The 19026-nt window shown below is 47.8% G+C and overlaps 1 protein-coding gene across 1 annotated transcript in view; it reads left to right on the top strand.

Annotated features, from left to right (window-relative positions):
* LOC142743208 (uncharacterized) overlaps positions 1–19026 on the top strand; it is a 65677-nt gene that overhangs the window by 29757 nt on the left and 16894 nt on the right. The gene's annotated exons all lie outside the window — the stretch shown is intronic.

The following is a 19026-nucleotide window of genomic DNA, read 5'->3' as shown; positions in this document are numbered from 1 at the left end:
GGTAAACTCTGCAAACAATGGCATTTATTGCGGAATTTGCCCATTGAACCCCATAGGGAAATTCTGCACCAAATTGGCAGCGAATCCACAGCACAAATTTACATGCCTCGGATATATACTAAGATCAGCTTGGAATTCTGTATTTTACCATATGTGGTATGTATATGTGTAAGTATGAGGGTAACGCCTACTCTCTCCATCATAAATAAAGATGCATCTGCCCCCCATGGCAGAGACTGTTTGAACACTGACGCTGTGTGTCATAGTCTCTCCGGCCGGCCTCTCTCAGATCCACCAGGGACAGAGCATTCATTAATTATGAAGTCATAGACAAATGCAGATAATGTCCAACGTTCATGGACAATGTAAATTCTGCAGCGACAGATGTATGCACTGGACACTAGCAGATTACAAAACCTTACTTCATAATAATTGGTTCAATTAATTATTTATTTTGGGGTGTCCTGTGTAGAAGTGATTTCTGTATTTGGTACTGTGATAGCTAATGAAAGATTCGGCACTGTAGGTGTTACTATCTACACCCTTTATGAAGCATTCTTTCTGAGGCGTTGGCTAACAGACCTTTTATATGAAACCTCAAAACTAGTGAATCCTTGGTAGCGGCCACACCTTTTATCATAAATTCCAAGCTGGATGTTTTCTGACATGCATAACAAACTGTCGGAAGTAGGTTTATTTGCATGAAACATGTGCAATCTATTTATGTATTTTTGTTTTTACTTCCCCCTCTCTTAGGCCTAATTCACACGAACGCGTGCATTTTGCGGGCGTTGCAGTTCCGTGTGTCATCAGTGTTTGGTGCGTGTCTGCGTTATTTTTGCGCGTATGGCATCCTTATGTCAAGTGGTTTTGACGTATGCAAAATAAAATGGAGGTGGCTTTCTTTTTCCCATCATTTCTTGAGCAACTGTTGTGCGAATCACGCACAGCACACGGATGTGCGTCCGTGTGATGTCCGTAATTTTTCACGCACCCATTGACTTCAATGGGTGCGTGATGCGCAAAAAACCAAGTATAGGTCCGTGCGACGTGTGTGATTTTTCACGCACGTGAAATACGCTCCTGTAAATAAGGCCTTAGGGCTTATTCAGACGAACGTGATATACATCCGTGCAACACGTGTGATTTTCACGTGTCTCTCACGGACCTATATTAGTCTATGGGGCCGTGCAGACAGTCCGTGATTTTTGCGCAGCGTTGGTCCGCTGCGTAAAACTCACATGTCCGTTCTTTGTGCGTATTTCGCGCATCACGCACCCATTGGAGTCAATGGGTGCGTGAAAACCACGGATGGCACACGGAAGCACTTCCGTGGGACACGCGTGATTCGCGCAACAGCAGTAAAACTATGAATGAAAACAAAAGCACCACATGCTTTTCTGTTTACAAACATCCAAACGGATTGTCATAATGATGGCGCGTCATACAGGGCTGACACACGGAGCTGTTAAGTGCCTTTTGCGCACGCAAAACGCAGCGTTTTTTGCGTGCGCAAAACGCACACGCTCGTGTGAATCCGGCCTTAGGCTGGAAGCACACGTAGTTTTTAAGGCAGTTAGAAATGACTTTTTTATTTTATTTTTTTTAAGCAATCTTGGTATCACTCCTGACTCAAAAAACGAAGTCCTTTTTTATTTTTCCCATTAATATATTTTTTTTTAATCCACTTCTAGCTTTGGCTCAAAAAACTGCGTGTGAATCCAGCCTTAGGCTATGTTCACACGTAGCGCTTTTGCTGTAGAATTCCTGTCCAGTTTTGCAGACTGTTTGCAGCGTAACACAGTAGCAGCAAAGTAGATAAGATTTTATCAAATCTAATTCATGGGTAGTGGACATTTTTCACACCAAAATGTGAAGTTTTGTGTTTTTAGTTTTTTGGTTTTTTTTTATTTAAATTTTATTTAAATTGGCAGCATGTCAAGGAAAGTGCATGGATTTGTTGCAGATTTTTCGCTTTGACTTTAAGACCCTGTTCACACCGAGTTGTTTTTTTTTTCCGCGGAAAACACGGCAAAATACTGTGGTGGATGACTTTTCAATTGATAGGTAGCGTAGTTGCATGATGGGGATTTTTTTTTTCTCCAGTTGTGTAACTCTGCTACTGGTCAATGGAAAAATCATCCACCAGAGCCCCCCTTTAGATTGCTCTACACACAGCCCCCCTGTAGATAGCTCCACACACAGTCCACCTGTAGGTGCCACATTGCCGCCAGAGCGGAGAGCGGTAGAGGTAGGCTTTATGCACACGACAGGGTCCGAGTGTCGTTTTTCCAGGCCGTTTTGCATCCGTTCCGATTCTGTTCCGGGCCGTGTTGTCGTTCTTAACGGCCGATTTTGACCCATTTTGCATCCGTTTTTTTCTTTGCCCGTTTTAAAATCGGATGAATTTAATTTAAATTTGTTGCCACACACAGCCCCCCCTGTAGGTAATGCCACACAGCCCCCCCTGTAGGTAATGCCACACAGCCCCCCCTGTAGGAGAAGTGAGCAACTTCAATGTCCATATGTGGACCGTGTAGTCACAGACTTCTCCTGGAGAGGAATCCCTGGCCACAGGGTCGGGGATTCCGCTTCAGAAGTAAGTGACGTCACTGTGTCCATATATGGACAGTGTAGTCACACACTCCTCCTGTAGCGGAATCCCCGGCCGGGGATTGGTGATTCCGACTGCTACAGGGAGCAAAAAAGACCCCCCCCTCCTCCTCACATGCACTCTGCACTGTGAGGAGGAGGAGAGAGAGCGCGAGTGACGGAAGACACGGCCGTCACTCGGGACACATTCCGGTGATGGCCATGTATTACCAGGCCCCATAGACTTCTATGGGAGCCGGGCGGCTGGGTAAACGGCCAAAAATAGGGCATGTCCCATTTTTTTGACGGCCAGGTTTCCCGGGCCGTCAAAAAATCGGTCGTGTGAATAGCTCCATTAGGGGTCTATTGCTCCTACTGCAGCCGTGTGACAGCCGTTTTTATGAACAGCCGTCACCCGGCTGAGAAACCCTGTCGTGTGAATAATGGCTTAGCCGGCCCTACTGCTGCCACTCTCCGCTCTGCTTTGACGTCACTCACCGTCAGAAGAAGGCAGGAGTCTTGCAGCAGCGTTCTCACTGGTGTTGATGCCGGACCGGGACTGAACCAGTCCAGTCACCTGATCGGTGAGGTCAGGTGATAGGTCAGGTCCACTCACGGGTCAGCATCGATCCCAGTGAGAACACCGCTGCAAGAGTCTTGCCTCCTTCTGATCGCTGCTGCAGTCCGCAGCGATCAGCTTTTCTGATGCAGCGCCCAGCAGAACATTTACAAACCGCCCGGGACAGTGATGAGAAACCGGGACTGTCCCGCTGGATCCGGGATGGTTGGGAGGTATGTTTCTTGCCCGAGGCATTTTTCGCCTGCGGCGCTCAGTGGCCGCCGCCGAAAAACGTGGCAAAGAGTGCAGGCAGATCAAAATCTGCTTCACAATTTCTGAAGGAATTGTGAGGCAGATTTTTCTGTGTAACAGGGCCTAATAGGGAAAAATATATCCACAAGCAAATCCTATTGTTGCAGGTTTGCGGAAAGATCTGCAAGCCCAGGTAGTTTTAAAATAAAAAAACAATATACTCGCCTCCCTTGATACTCCGAGGCATTGCTTCCATTGTTCGAATCTCATCCACTTTTCAGCTATTGTATTCTGGTGCGGATTTCCATCTGGAAGTCCACTACGTGTCAGCGTAGCCTTAGTCCGGGTTCCCATGTAGCGTAAACACTGCGGCATTTCCACAACTAAATTCTGCAGCATTTACAGTAGCAGCAAAGTCGATAAGATTTAGAAAATATGCCCACACTGAGGAAAAAAAAGAGGAAAAATAAACTTTAATCTATCTGTGGTGTGGAATTTTAAATCCGCAGCATGTCAATTTGTACTGCGTTTTCATTGATTTTCTGTTGCGGGGTTTCCCCATTCAATTAAATCGCAGCGATTCCGCCACAAAAATCGCAACTCGAGAAAAAAAAGGATCATACTTACCCAGAATGCTCTCCTCCTTCCTGCAGTCCCTTCCCATGTGACCGCTACAGCCGATCACAGGCTGCAGCATCACATGGCCTGCAGTGTCATCCAGGGAGCCCGGACTACGTGCAGAAGAGAGGGAGGAGGTAAGTATGAACGGCTTCCTTTTTTTTTTTTTTTTTTTTTTTAACCCCACAGTCCTTTCTGCAGCGGAAACCTAGTTCAAAGAACCGCATCTGTGCTGCGGTTTTTCAGATGGAAGGTACTGTGGGTTCCTAGTTGCATACGCTGCACATTTTTACGCAGCGTATCTGACCTGTGGGAACGTGGCCTAAGGCTGGAATCACACATGCAAATTTTTCTTTTTGCCAAAGCCAGGAGTGGATTTAAAGGGTAACTAAACGTTTCACAAACTTCTTCTGACATGTCATAGTTACATGTCAGTTCTCGGATCCCCACTAATCAAAACTTCTGAGACCCCCCCCCCCCCCCCAATCAATCGCTAAAATTAAGCAGCAGAAGCGCTTGTGTCAGCGCTCAGCTGCTTTGTGCCTGATCGGCTTTTTCCGGAAATCCATATATTGGGAGTACGGGCTCAATAGAAAGTCTATAAGCCCGTACTTCGATATATCGGCCGAAAAAAGGCAAACTGAAACGAAGCGGTTGAGCGCTCACATGAGCACTTTTGCCTCTTCTTTTTAGCGATTGGTGGGGGTCTCAGTGCTCCGACCCCCACCAATCAAAACTTCTGACATGTCACTATGACATGTTAGAAGTTTATCAAACGTTTAAAAAGTAATGAAGTATAAAGGAAGGGCTTATATTTTCACTTCCTGTTGGAACCACAGACTTACCCTTCTACATAGACTTGCTATTGTTTTTATATTACTTCCTGAAAACGCATATGAAGTCTGACCATCATCCGTGTTATCTAGTTTTCAAGACCTGCTGCGAAGCCTGGTTTCCCACAGTTCGGATACGCTGCGTAAAAATCACGCAGTGTATCTGACTTGAAACCCGCAGCACCTTCCGTCCGAAAAATCGCACCACATTGTTGTGCGGTGTTTCGGACGGAATTTCTGCTGCGTAAAAAAAGCGCTCCTACTTACCACCTCACTCCTTTTGACCTCCGCTCCAGCCTCCTATGATGACGTTTCAGGGGTCACCTGGGATGAAACTTCATCACAGCAGGCTGGACTGCAGGAAGAAGGGCATACAGAAAAAAATTATCATATTTACACATGACCTTCCTAAGTAGAGTCGTGTGTTAATGAACCTTCCCTTACCCATCTTATCCCTCCACCCCACCTTTAGGAAAGACACGTGACACCGAGGTTGGATGTGAAATGGCCACAGCAGCCGTTTATTAATTTCACAGTTTTATCAAAACAATTTAAATCCGAAACATTCGGATAACTAGTTAGGAATCCACCAGAGAATTCCTCCTAATAATTCACATGACCCAACATGGGTCAGAATCGTACATAACAATTTAACGTTAACATTAACCCGAGCAGAGGAAGTCCTTGAAGCCCCTTCAGATGTTCCTTTTTAAGAACACACCGAATTAGCCATCTGCAAACCACCAATTACCTCCAGCCGTAAACCAGCTCGGAAGCACCGTTCACCTCTGCAGATGGCTCCAACCACTAGAAGTCCACTTCAAGGGGATAACACCCGATGAAGCCCTCAAGTGATATACCGACCACTAGAAGTCCACTTCAAGGGGATAACACCCGATGAAGCCCTCAAGTGATATACCGACCACTAGAAGTCCACTTCAAAGGGATAACACCCGATGAAGCCTTCAAGTGATATACCTTCTACCAGAAGACCACTTCAAAGGGATAACACCCGATGAAGTCTTCAACCATGTACCTTTTTTGGGGGACGCATACCCCCGATGCGACCCCCCCACCATTTTGTACTGACTGGCCTCAAGGACTCCCCCCGCCAGCTGCCATGACAACAGAACCTACTCCGGGAAAAAAGGAAAAACATGTTAAATAAGCACACAAAACAAAGACAACACTCATAAACGGACGTACATAAAGACCCACAGGGGTAACAAACAAAGGGCGGGAGGGTGGGAGCTTGTCTCTCCCTGTGTTACTCCTCCCGCTGCTTCCGGCTCAATGCCGCAAACAGCGGGAAGCTCAGCAACGGCCCCCTGACTCCTCCTTGTCCCTCCTCCACCTCCTCCTAACTCTCCCTCCAACTCTCCCTTACCTATTAACCCTTTCCCTACCAGTGAGGTCATGGAGGCTTCCCCTTAAGCCCTGCAGGCTGCGTCCAGCCTCTTCTTGACCTTCCTAAGTAGAGTCGTGTGTTAATGAACCTTCCCTTACCCATCTTATCCCTCCACCCCACCTTTAGGAAAGACACGTGACACCGAGGTTGGATGTGAAATGGCCACAGCAGCCGTTTATTAATTTCACAGTTTTATCAAAACAATTTAAATCCGAAACATTCGGATAACTAGTTAGGAATCCACCAGAGAATTCCTCCTAATAATTCACATGACCCAACATGGGTCAGAATCGTACATAACAATTTAACGTTAACATTAACCCGAGCAGAGGAAGTCCTTGAAGCCCCTTCAGATGTTCCTTTTTAAGAACACACCGAATTAGCCATCTGCAAACCACCAATTACCTCCAGCCGTAAACCAGCTCGGAAGCACCGTTCACCTCTGCAGATGGCTCCAACCACTAGAAGTCCACTTCAAGGGGATAACACCCGATGAAGCCCTCAAGTGATATACCGACCACTAGAAGTCCACTTCAAGGGGATAACACCCGATGAAGCCCTCAAGTGATATACCGACCACTAGAAGTCCACTTCAAGGGGATAACACCCGATGAAGCCCTCAAGTGATATACCGACCACTAGAAGTCCACTTCAAAGGGATAACACCCGATGAAGCCTTCAAGTGATATACCTTCTACCAGAAGACCACTATCAAGCCGGGCCTATGTCTGGAATTCTGCCAACCCCCTGCTCCATGACATACCTCTAAATCCCAGCCAATGCACAACCGCATCCTGTCGCGGAATGCGCAACTGGCGACCGTCCGGGCACGTACGAATGACCCAGTGCACGTACGAATGACCCAGCAACCACACCAAACACGGAGGCGAATCTGAAATGGAAAACAATTATAACAAATGGAGCGGACATAGGACTTACTCAGTTGGACTCCCAACGACCAATGCGCCGCACCCCTTCATCATCCAACCCCCAGCGCCCCGCTGCAGTTGCTGCGCCAAACCTGAAGGAATGAGATGAATATGAGCCCGCCGCGACACCTTTTTTTAACCGCCGTCAGACATTCCTTAAATACATCTCCAAACTGAAACCTGGACAAAACGACCCGTCCACATGACGTAACAAAGGCAAATCTGGAGACCCCGCTTGCGGCTTAAAAAACCCCGCATGCACTCTACTGGGCACCTAACCGACCCCGGGAGGGCGAACAAAACTATCAGCTTACCCTTCCCTACTTGGCTAAGCAAAGCAAACGACACAGGCCTTCTACTATCCGCCTCCACTCTACCTCGGCCCAACCCAAAAATTCCTTAGATACATCTTGAAAGCCTCGTAACTTAAAACCAAACGCCACCGCAGATATGAACCGGTTCACCTTTGCCACTGAAAACCCCGCCTCCCAGGCGTCCCCTAACCAGTACAAAAGTGCCACCAACCTGTCTCTATCCGTATTGACGTCACCCAACTCTCTTACCCACTCCTCCCACTGCCTCCAACAAGCAGAATAAGCACTCCACGTCGTGCGCGCCAAAGACCTTTGTACCAGTTGTTCTACGGGACCGAGACCAGATCCCAAAGATGTTCCGGACAAGCCAAACCGAGACGTTCCGCTCCCGGTGCCAATTGCCGAAACCGGTCCCACTGCGAGCGAGAAAGAGCATCAGCGATGCAATTCCGTACCCCCGGCACATGCACCGCCACCACCCACGCATTCCACGACAAACATACCAACACTAAATGTCGCAACAATTGAACTACAGGAGGAGAGGACGCCGTGATGTTATTAATGGCCAGCACCACCCCCATGTTGTTGCAGTAAAAACGAACCTTCTTATCCCTGAGCCTGTCCCCCCAAATGGTTGCCGCCACCACGATGGGGAACAGCTCGAGCAGGGCCAGATTCCGCGTGAGTCCGCTGGACACCCAACTAGCCGGCCATTGACCTGCGCACCACGGACCTCCCCCGTAAGCTCCAAAACCGCCCGCCCCAGCCGCATCCGTAAAATTATTCAAATCACTCGTATCCTGCGCTGGGGCCATCCACAGCGAGCGACCATTGTACTGGCCCAAGAAGTCATCCCAAACCTGAAGATCAGCTCGGTGCTCCTCCTTGAGCCGCACAAAATGATGCGGTGCACGCACTCCCGCCGTTGCCGCTGCCAACCGTCTACCAAACACCCTCCCCATTGGCATAATCCGGCAGGCGAAATTCAACTTCCCCAGCAGCGACTGAAGCTCCCGCAGCGTCATTTTCTTCAGTCTACAAGCCCGCCGTACCTCCAGCCTCAAAGCACCCAGCTTATCCGCAGGGAGACGACACTCCATTGCCACCGAATCTATTTCAATTCCCAAAAACAAATCGTCGCTACTGGGCCCTCCGTTTTTTCTGGCGCCAAAGGGATCCCAAAATCCCTCGCAACCTTCTGTAGTGCATAAAGCAAATTACCGCAAACCGGCGAACCCCCCGGGCCAACGCACAAGAAATCATCTAAGTAATGGATCAACGAGTCGACCCCGGATACTCCCCTCGCTACCCACTCCACGAAGCTACTAAACGCCTCGAAGTACGCACAAGAAAGGGAACACCCCATCGGAAGGCACCGATCCACATAAAAGGCCCCATTCCAAAAACAGCCCAACAGCCGTTGGCTTTCTGGATGAACTGGCAACAACTTGAACGCCGCCTCGATTTCGGTTTTTGCTAGCAGCGCGCCCGGACCCGCAGCCCGCACTAACCCCACCGCCTTATCGAATGAGGTATAGGCTACGAAGCACAACTCGTGATCTATCCCGTCGTTTACCGACGAACCCTTGGGATACGATAAGTGTTGAATTAAACGAAATTTTACGGGCTCGCGCTTAGGAACAATACCCAACGGGGACACAACTAAATCTTTTACTGGCGACTCAACAAAAGGCCCTGACATGCGACCCAACGAAACTTCTTTTAACAATTTGTCCGACACGACCTTGGCATGCGAGTAAGCCGATTTTAAATTCCTCCGCGTAACCGGAACCTCATAAGGAGGCGGGGGAATAACGAAACCAACACGAAAACCCTCGTAAAGCAACTTGGCCGCCGCCCTGTCCGGATACTCATTTAGATAAGGGGCCATCTTTTCCACCCTCACCGGTGACACCCCCTTGACCAGCCGCGGAGGACTGGTTCCCTGACCTCCTTTTCCGCATACATTTCGCCGCCCCGTGTGATGCACCATTACACTCCGAACACACGTGCTTGAACTTGCACGTGGCCCCGAACTTGCACTGGCCTTCATTAAATTGCCAGCAAAACCCTGCCTTTCCCCCGCCGCCTTGTCCAACCTGACTAGACTGGCCTCCTTGGCCGGCGCTCCCGGGAAAGGCCTGCCTAACCGGAGCCGTAACCCGTAACCAGAGAGCAATATCCTTCTGGTCCCACCGAATCGCCGGCCGAACCGCTTTTCGCTGACGGAATTGCTCGTCGTATCGCAGCCACGCCTGGCCCCCATACGCCCTATGAGCCTCCCCAATAGCATCAAAATAACAAAACAACGCCGAACAATTTTCCGGCGCCTTTTCCCCTATCACACTGGCTAATATGGCGAACGTCTGCGACCAATTAACGAACGTCTGCGGGATAAGCCTATACCGCCGCCGTTCCTCCTCGTCCTTTTTACTCTCGTCCCGCTTGCTCTTATCCAAATTAAATTTAGCGAGCGGCAAGAGAAAAAATCTCTACATATTCGTCCTTCCAGATCCGCTCACGCACCTCCTGCTTTAAATGCGCCCCCAACGGACCTTCGAAACACACATACACCTCCCCACGAGCGCGATCATCAATACGCACCCGATCGCCATCTTTTTGCGCCTCGGTCTGTACCGACACCGCGACCGCCTCTCTAACCGCCGTTACGGGCCGCGCTTGTAACAATCCCCCTTCCCTGGGACCCTCCCCAACTACCGCCGGGGACACTTCCGTGACTACCGGCGCCACCGCCCTATCTAGGCGCCCGACCAGCTCTCTCAAGCAACCCACTAAGTCTGCCAAACCCGCGCCATCGCGCCCGCCCGCGCCACTACCGGCCACCGATGCGACGCTAGCAGCCCCCCCGCCGATACCCGACATAAAAATCGCTGGATATGACAATGATGGAGTTATACACTCACCGGGCTGCACAGGCGCTGTGTTCCCGTCAGCCGGACCATCCTGACCTCGACGATACACGTCCAGTTCACCTTCCTCCAGCTCTTCTCTCGCCGACGACTGTCCATCCAAACGACATCTTCGGAACGGGGATGAGGACGCGCTGACCGATGGGCCGGCAACCTGCCGCCCGACCGCCGGGACCCAGACTTCCGACCGGACCTGTTGCCTCGACGTCGCTGCAGATCTAGACGTCCGTCTCGCTGATCCTGAAGAAGCCTGCCCCCTGGCCGGAACATCACCAGGCGGGGCGGCCGTACCTTGTCCTCCGAATCTTCCATCCGATGGGGGAGGGGTGACAGGGAGCCCGGCCTGCGACTCCCTGCTTACCGCCGGACCCCGTCGCGGCTTGGGATTCCTGCCAGGACGCAGGGCCTGGGAAGGGGCGGTCCTCCCAGCTGCCTGGCCTGCAGCGTCCGAGATCGGGCTCCCTCTGCGACGCCGTGTCCGCGGGACTGCCTCAGGACTGAGGCGCTCTGGAGGTCGGGACCGCCGGGAGGGACGGGTCGACCCGGCCTGAGTCGCCGTCACCCCCGGCAACGCTCTCAGCCTGCTCCGAGCAGGAGCGGTTGTTGCCGACTCCCCCCCCGCCGCCATAGTAATGCTAGTAAGGGGGCCGGGGGAGGGGAGCCTGTCCCCTGCAACAGACCCCGAACGCCGGGCCTGGCGTGGCGAAACGGCGTCCGGGATCCTAGTTAATGCAGCCACGGTCTCCTCAAGCCATCCGGGACCGTGGTGCACATCAGCGGCACGCAGCCGCTCTAATAATACGGCCTCCGACATTGTTATAAGCGCGGGCAACGGGGAGCTTGTCTCTCCCTGTGTTACTCCTCCCGCTGCTTCCGGCTCAATGCCGCAAACAGCGGGAAGCTCAGCAACGGCCCCCTGACTCCTCCTTGTCCCTCCTCCACCTCCTCCTAACTCTCCCTTACCTATTAACCCTTTCCCTACCAGTGAGGTCATGGAGGCTTCCCCTTAAGCCCTGCAGGCTGCGTCCAGCCTCTTCTGGAGTTGCCATTTCTGCGGGGTAATCGCTGCGATTACGGCGCAAAGGTCGCAACACTAGGCTTTCTGTTGCAGGTAGGGCATCCCTATTGTATTCAATGGGCAAAACCCGCAACAGAAAATCAACGAAAATGCATCATACATTGACATGCTACAGAATTAAGTTCTGCACAGCAGGTCAATTTATAAACGTTTACGCGTTTTTGTTTTCTTTTCTTTTCCCTGCAGCGTGGGTATGAGATTTTCTAAATCTCATCCACTTTGCTGCTACTGTAAATGCTACGGAATTCCAAGAATTCTGTAGCGTTTACGCTACGTGGAAAACCGGCCTAAGAGTACGTGCGCATTCTGCTTGCCGCTATCATTTGTATGGCCACCTGAAGAATGTACAGTTTTATAATCTGATCATTTGGATTATAGGGTGGGGCAGCACAGAATGTGAATGCACTGCATTCTTTTAAGCAGACCATACAATGCATTGCGTCTGAAAGCTGCGAATGACAGCTGATTTGGTGATCATCAGATTTAATCTTCCTTGATTGTAAGGGTATGTTCACACGTGCACGTCCGTTACGGCTGAAATTACGGAGCTGTTTTCAGGCCAAAACAGCTCCTGAATTTCAGACGTAATGGCATGTGCAGGCGTTTTTCGCAGCGTCCATTACGGATGTAATTGGAGCTGTTTTTCTATGGAGTCAATGGAAAACTGCTACAATTACGTCCCAAGGAGTGACATACACTTCTTTGACGCGGGCATCTTTTTTACGCGCCTTCTTCTTTTGACAGCGGCGCGTAAAAAAAATGACCGTCTTCACAGTACATCGTAAAACCCATTCAAATGAATGGGCAGATGTTTGCCGACGCTTTCAAGCAGTATTTTCGGCCGTAATTCCAGGCGTGAAACGCCTGAATTACGTCCATAAATAGTGCGTGTGAACATACCCTTAGAATATAATTGACATTTTTAGCTAGTCTTGAAAAACAAATCTATCTGAGGTGCCAACCTGGGAGAGCTGATGACCGGGTGATGAACTAGCTCTATGTGCAGCATGCCGTCCCCAGATGCAGGTATGATGGGTTTGGTTGTGGTCAAGTGGCACAGTAAAGTTTCAATTCAAATCATTTTAGAATGGTTTCTTCTTCTTGACTAACTTACAATATTGTTTGTTACTAATAATCGACCAATAATTTTCAACGGTAGACAATATGAATAGTCAATCCTACAGACTTAAAGGGAACCGGTCACCAGCGTTTCACCTATTAAACCGGCAATACCAGGTGGTAGTGGGTGAAAAATAATTTCTATATAACCTATAATTGTCTTCTTGGTCGGCTCTGTAGCTTTAGTATTCCGTTTTTTAGTGTTCCCACACCGTATGCTAATGAACATAAGTCAAGTCTTCATTTCTCAAGTCTTTCACCGCCTCCTTGATTGACAGCTCCTCGCCTTCCCCCAGCACACAAAACCCTGCGCTTGTGCATTGATGTCCTCTTCTGGTGTATGTGCACAAAGGGACACCGGATTATTACGATAAAAGACCGTTATTTACAGTCGAAGGAGGAGTTTAGGAGCGGGGATAACGGCAATGAACTTGTGATAGCAGCGGCCAGTGAGGGATAAGTAAAGTTCAATAGGTGAAATGCTGGTGACAGGTTCCCTTTAACAGAGTCTTCCGTTTGCTCTTCGAGAGAGACATTTATATATTTTTTTTAAATTGGTATAACTAGCTATATGGCCAAAAGTTGGGCCTGAGTTTGCATAAGGCCTTATTCACGAACATGGGGAAACTTGGACGTGAAAAACGGCACTGCCACTGTGGGCACTATCTACATGGGCACTGGTGTTTTCAGGGAGTTGAGACAAAAAAAATCCTGACAAATGAAATACATTCTTTTTTTTTTTAACGGTCATGAAAAACGGATTGCAAACGGATGACAAACAGCCATTAAAAACTGAGACGGACTGGAAATGGATGAAAATTTGAGGATACACTGATGCAAAACGGCAATTAAAAACTGACATTTGATCCGTTTTTAATGGCCATTTTTTTCACGGTCGTGTGATTGTAGCCCATGTATTTTATACTTTATGGGGCACTATGCTGTGTGGGGCAGTTAAGGGGGCACTATTCTGTCCGGGGCACAGCTATAGGGGCATATAGTGTGTGTGTTATGAAAATTATACTGTGTAGAGGCACTATGGTCGTATGATACTGTGTTTGCTGAACTTGGCGGTATGGTAGGGATTGGGTGGTGTTAGGCATGGCTTAAAAGGAAAACAAGCTTGTCCCTCTTTGCAATAATTGAAAGTTGGGCTGTATGATGACACTATGTGACATGTCAAAAGTGTTATGAAAGCACAGGTGCACTTTAAGGCCTGTCATTCAGTGCAGATTTTGCCAGTATTTTTAAACCCAAAATGTGGAACGGAACTAAACAGAAGAAATATATGTGAAGGAGGGATGTGTAGGTCTACTCTCCTGGATCCAATTCTCACTTTGACTTAAAAAATGTATGCAAAATCTGTAGCATATTTTCAGTGTGTGAACAAGGCCAGATCTTGTGAAACCAGTTAGGGTTGTTCATACAGTAAATTATGATTTGTAATTATCAGAATTTTAACCCTAATTGTGACAATAAAATTGGAACAAAACCAGTCCCCCGCCCCCTCTGAAAATTGTTGTTTTAAGTTTTGACGTTTCTCAAGTAAATATATTTGGCATGTGCCTTAACCCCTTCGTAACCACCAATATGCCTTTTCACGGTGGTCATTAAGGGGCCTTAGGCTAGGCCGCTGCCTTTTCATGGTAGTTTACTCTAAGTCCTGCACGGGTGTCCCGTGCTGGATGGAGGGGGTGCACGGCTGTCTGACATCCGGGCTCCTGTTCAAATGGTAGTGATCGAAGATTACTTAGATCGTGGCGGTTTAAGCCCTTAAATGCTGCGGTCAATAGCGACCGCAGCGTTTGTCGTTTAGAAGGGGAGGGAGCTCCCTCAATCGCCCATCGGCGGTCGCAAATGCAATAAAGGGCCTCCGATGGGGTGTCATGGCAGCCAGGGGCCTAACAAAGTCCACCAGGCCTGCCCTGGCTATATGCCTATAAGGCCGTGCCAGAGGCACGTCCTAATAGATTGCATGTTGGTTTTACATGGACCGGCAATAATGCTTTGGTATACTAAGTATACCAAAGCATTATAGCGGCGATGAAAAGATCGCATAGTGAAGACCCCTATGGGGACTAAAAAAAAATAGTAATAAAAATTACAGTTAAAATAAATAAAAAAAATTTACATTTAAAAAGTGGTTTACTTTAGTAAGTGTAAAAAAGAAATACATATGGTATCGCCATGACCGTAATGACCCAAACAATAAAGTTAACATGTAATTTAAACTGCAAGGTGAACACCGTAAAAAATGCAAAAAACTGTGGCAGAATTTCTATTTTCAATTGCCCCCAAAAAAGTAGTAATAAAAGTTAATAAGTCCAATGTACCCCCAAAAAGTACCAATTAAAACTACGTCTCGTCCCGCAAAAACAAGCCCTCATATCGCTACATTGACGGAAAAAAAAAAGTTATGGCTCTTGGAAAGCGATGATGCAAAAACAAATTTATGTTAAATAGTGTTTTTTTCTTATTGTGCAATAGTAGTAAAACATTGAAAACGTATACATCTGTGGTATCGTCGTAATCGTACCGACCCATAGAATAAAGGTAACCTCTTATTTATGGCGCACGGTAAATGGCGTCAATTTTAACTCCTAGAACAATGGAGGAATTGCTGGTTTTGTTGTTTTCTATCCACCCCCCCCAAAAAAAAGTTTAACTAAAGTTAACCCCTTAGTTAGCACGTGTATAGACGTCATCCGCCTAGAAGGGGTTTTGAGTGCAGTGCTGCTTGTGTGAGCAGCACTTCACTCATGTGTTCCGGGGCTTTGAGAGCCCCGGAATACACCCCCCACTGTAGATAGTGCCATCCACAACCCCCGCAAAACCCTCTGTAAATTAGCGCCACATAAGCTGCCTCCACCATCGGAATCCCAGGCCAGCGCTCTGGCCGAGGATTCCACTCCTAGAGGGAGCCCCTGCCATCTACCCATCCCCGCTGCAGATAGTGCCACCCCCCCCTGCAGATAGCAATACCACCCCGGCCCCGGTCTGACACCGGGCATTCCGCTCCTAGAGTCAGTTCAGGTTGCGCTATTTACAGTGGGGGGTGCGATGCTAGATACAGGGGGCTGCTATATACCGGGGGTGTGGCACTATCTACATGGGTACTGTGGCATTATATTGGCAGTCTACAGGGGACACTTGCGCATGGGCACGGTATGTGGCACTAAGTGGGCATTATTTACAGGGAGAACTCTGGCGCTATGTGGGCACTGGCACTATTTACAGTTGCCACTATCTATGTGGGCACTGGCACTATTTATGTGGGCAATGTGGCACTATATGGGCACTGTGGTGTTTTCAGGGGGTTGGGACAAAGCCCTAATGAATAAAATTCATCCATTATTTTTTTTTATTTTTTTAACATCCATGAAAAACGGATGGCAAATGCTGGTTAAAAACGGTCAGACGGACGGGAAATGGATTAAAATTCACAGACACATTGATGCAAAACAGCCACGCAAAACTGACAGTTCATTCGTTGATTAAAAACAAACTGTGGGAAGGATCCTCCAGCTCACCTTGATGAAGATTTTCACTGCGCTCTGCGCTTGGATCTCTGTGACAGCTCACGGTATGGTAGACAGGAAAAAAGTAGACAAAAGTCAATGGTTCAGCGTAGTCAAGTTTAAAACAGAACGTAGTTCCAATTTTATTTGGATAGTTTAAAACAAGATCATTCCCGAATGCAAGGGTGAAAATGTAGGTAAGGTGCCAGTTGATTCGTCGTTTGCCATATTTTCACGGTCGTGTGTGTATATAGCCCTCTTCACTCTCCCCTCACAGCGATCCAGGGTGACTGAGAGAGAAGAGGACTAATTGTTACAGAGCTCTATAGTATGTATGTATGTATGTGTGTGTGTATATATAGATAGATAAAGAGATAAATGTTAAAAAGTGATGATAAGTGTTTTGTCTTTTAATTTTTAGTGATTTTTGAGCTCATAATAAAAATTTAAAAACACTGAATTAAACCAATCTAGAAAATTAAATCCTCATTCGTTTTGTAAAAAAACCAAAGTAAAAATAGTTGATATTCAAAGCGGTTCCAAAAATATTAACGTTTAAAGAAGTGCATATCAAAAATGGAAAATTTGACCTGGACACAGGGGCATCAATGACCCTTGGTCATGAAAGGGTTAATCAAACTATTTCATGTACCCCAAAATGGCACCATTAAAAAATACAAATAATCCCGCAAAAACAAAGTCCTCATACAGCTTTGTCGATGGAAGAATAAAAATAATTATGCTCTTTGAATGAGACGATGGAAAAACGAAAAAAATTGCTTTGTCATTTAAAGCCTAAAATAGGCTGGTCACTAAGGGGTTAAGCATAATTGAACCCCTTAGTGGCGTAACTACTTTTAGCTGTTTCAATAAAAAATGTTTTCCCCTTTTGTGCTCCGGAGATCATAAAGTTTTTTTTGTTTTTTTCTTTATACAATGTTCCTGTATGAGACTTCATATTTTGCACGACAAGTTTTATAGGCACCATTTTAGCGTATGCAGAATGTATTAAGTAGCTATTATTTTTTTTTGGGGTGGGGGGCAGATATGAAACAGCCAATTTGCCATTGTTTTTTGGATTTCTTTCTTTCTTCTTTCTTTTTTCTCTTTCATGCCACCCTCTGACACACTGCAGTCACTTGTGGCGTAGTTACCTTGCATTTTTTCTCATAAGTTTACACGTTTTCTGCAGTGTATTTTTTGGCTGGGTTCACACGAGCATGTTACGTCCGTAATGGACGGAACGTATTTCGGCCGCTAGTCCCGGGCCGAACACACTGCAGAGAGCCGGGCTCTTAGCATCATGGTTATGTACGATGCTAGGAGTCCCTGCCTCGCTGCAGGACAACTGTCCCATGCTGTAATCATGTTTTCAGTACGGGACAGTAGTTCCACGGAGAGGCAGGGACTCCTAGCATCGTACATAACTATGATGCTAGGAGCCCGGCTCCCTGCAATATGTTCGGTCCGGGACTTGCGGCCGAAATACTTTCCGTCCATTACGGACTTACACTCTTACACGCTGAGAGGTAGCCGATTCGGTCTTGCCTTGAGTGATCGCATTGCGCGAGTGCTAATGGGCTTAGAGAGAGAGTTCATTGCAGTCAGTAGCCACTGCTATTAATAAGCAGCCCTCTCTGCATTCGCTGTAGACCTATATTGGGCCTCTTTCACGTCACATTTATCTACCTAAATTCGACATATATATGTCGGGAAAAGCTCCAAACGTATACAATCAATGTAGCCGGTGACCGATACCGATCAGTGGCATACGTGACCCATAGACTATAATGGTATCCGTTTACTATTTTGAAAGCCTAATGAAGGCTCCCAGGTCTGCTATCTTGGCGCTCCTATTAACCCCTTCCCGCACCTTGACGTAACTGCACGTCGAGGTGTGCAGTAACTTAGCGCACCTCGACGTGTAGTTACGTCAGTGCTTTGACAGTTAACCACCGCGCAGCACTATACACCGCAGCGGCGGTTGACTGTAGGGTGTCTGCCCTGTATTCCCTGTTGCCGATCAGCAGTTAACCCCTTCGATGCGGCGGTCGACTCCGATCGCCGCATTTAAGGAGTTTAGTGGAGATCAGCAGCCCCCACGTGAAATCACGGGGGCTGGCGATGGTACCCATGGCAACCGGATGCCAGACAGTGGCTTCCGGGCTGCCATGTACCAAAGCCTATGCGTCCCAAGCCTAGGCTGGTCGTTGTAGGCTTCCTGTCAGTGTGAGGCAGGATTCACACGAGCATGTGCGTTTTGCGCATGCAAAAAAGCTGCATTTTGCGTGCACAAAAGGCAATTAACAGCTCCGTGTGTCATGATCATATGGTGCGCGGCTGCGTGCTTTTTGCGCAGCCGCCATCATTATGACACTGTATGTTTGTAAACGGAAAAGCACGCGGTGCTTTTCTGTTTTCATTCATACTTTTCACTGCTGTTGCGCGAATCACGTGCGTCCCACGGAAGTGCTTCCGTGCGGTGCGCGTCGTTTTCACGCACCCATTTTCTCGCGTTTCACGGATGTATATCCCGTTCGTCTGAATAAGCCCTGACTGTCACGTCACAATGACAGTTGGAATGCATTACACTACGTAGGTAGTGTAATGTATTCCATCAGCGATCAGAGCCGTAAGTCTAAATGTCCCCCTAGTGGGACAAGTAAAAAAAAGAATAAAAATATTTTAAAAGTGTAAAAATAAAAGTTATAAGTGACCTAAACAAGAACCGCTTTTTTTCCTATAAAGTCTTTATTTTTTACGTGTTCATTTTTTTTCCCTATAATTAAAGTACACATATTTGGTATCACCGCATTCGTAACGACCCCAACTATAAAACTAATATTTTTCCCGCACGGTGAACACCGCAAATAAAA

This window comes from Rhinoderma darwinii, chromosome 2 (assembly GCF_050947455.1).
Source record: "Rhinoderma darwinii isolate aRhiDar2 chromosome 2, aRhiDar2.hap1, whole genome shotgun sequence".
In the NCBI taxonomy this organism is placed as follows: domain Eukaryota; kingdom Metazoa; phylum Chordata; class Amphibia; order Anura; family Rhinodermatidae; genus Rhinoderma; species Rhinoderma darwinii.
The sequence above is the reverse complement of the archived record's forward strand: the minus strand, read 5'-3'. Positions and strand labels throughout refer to the sequence as shown.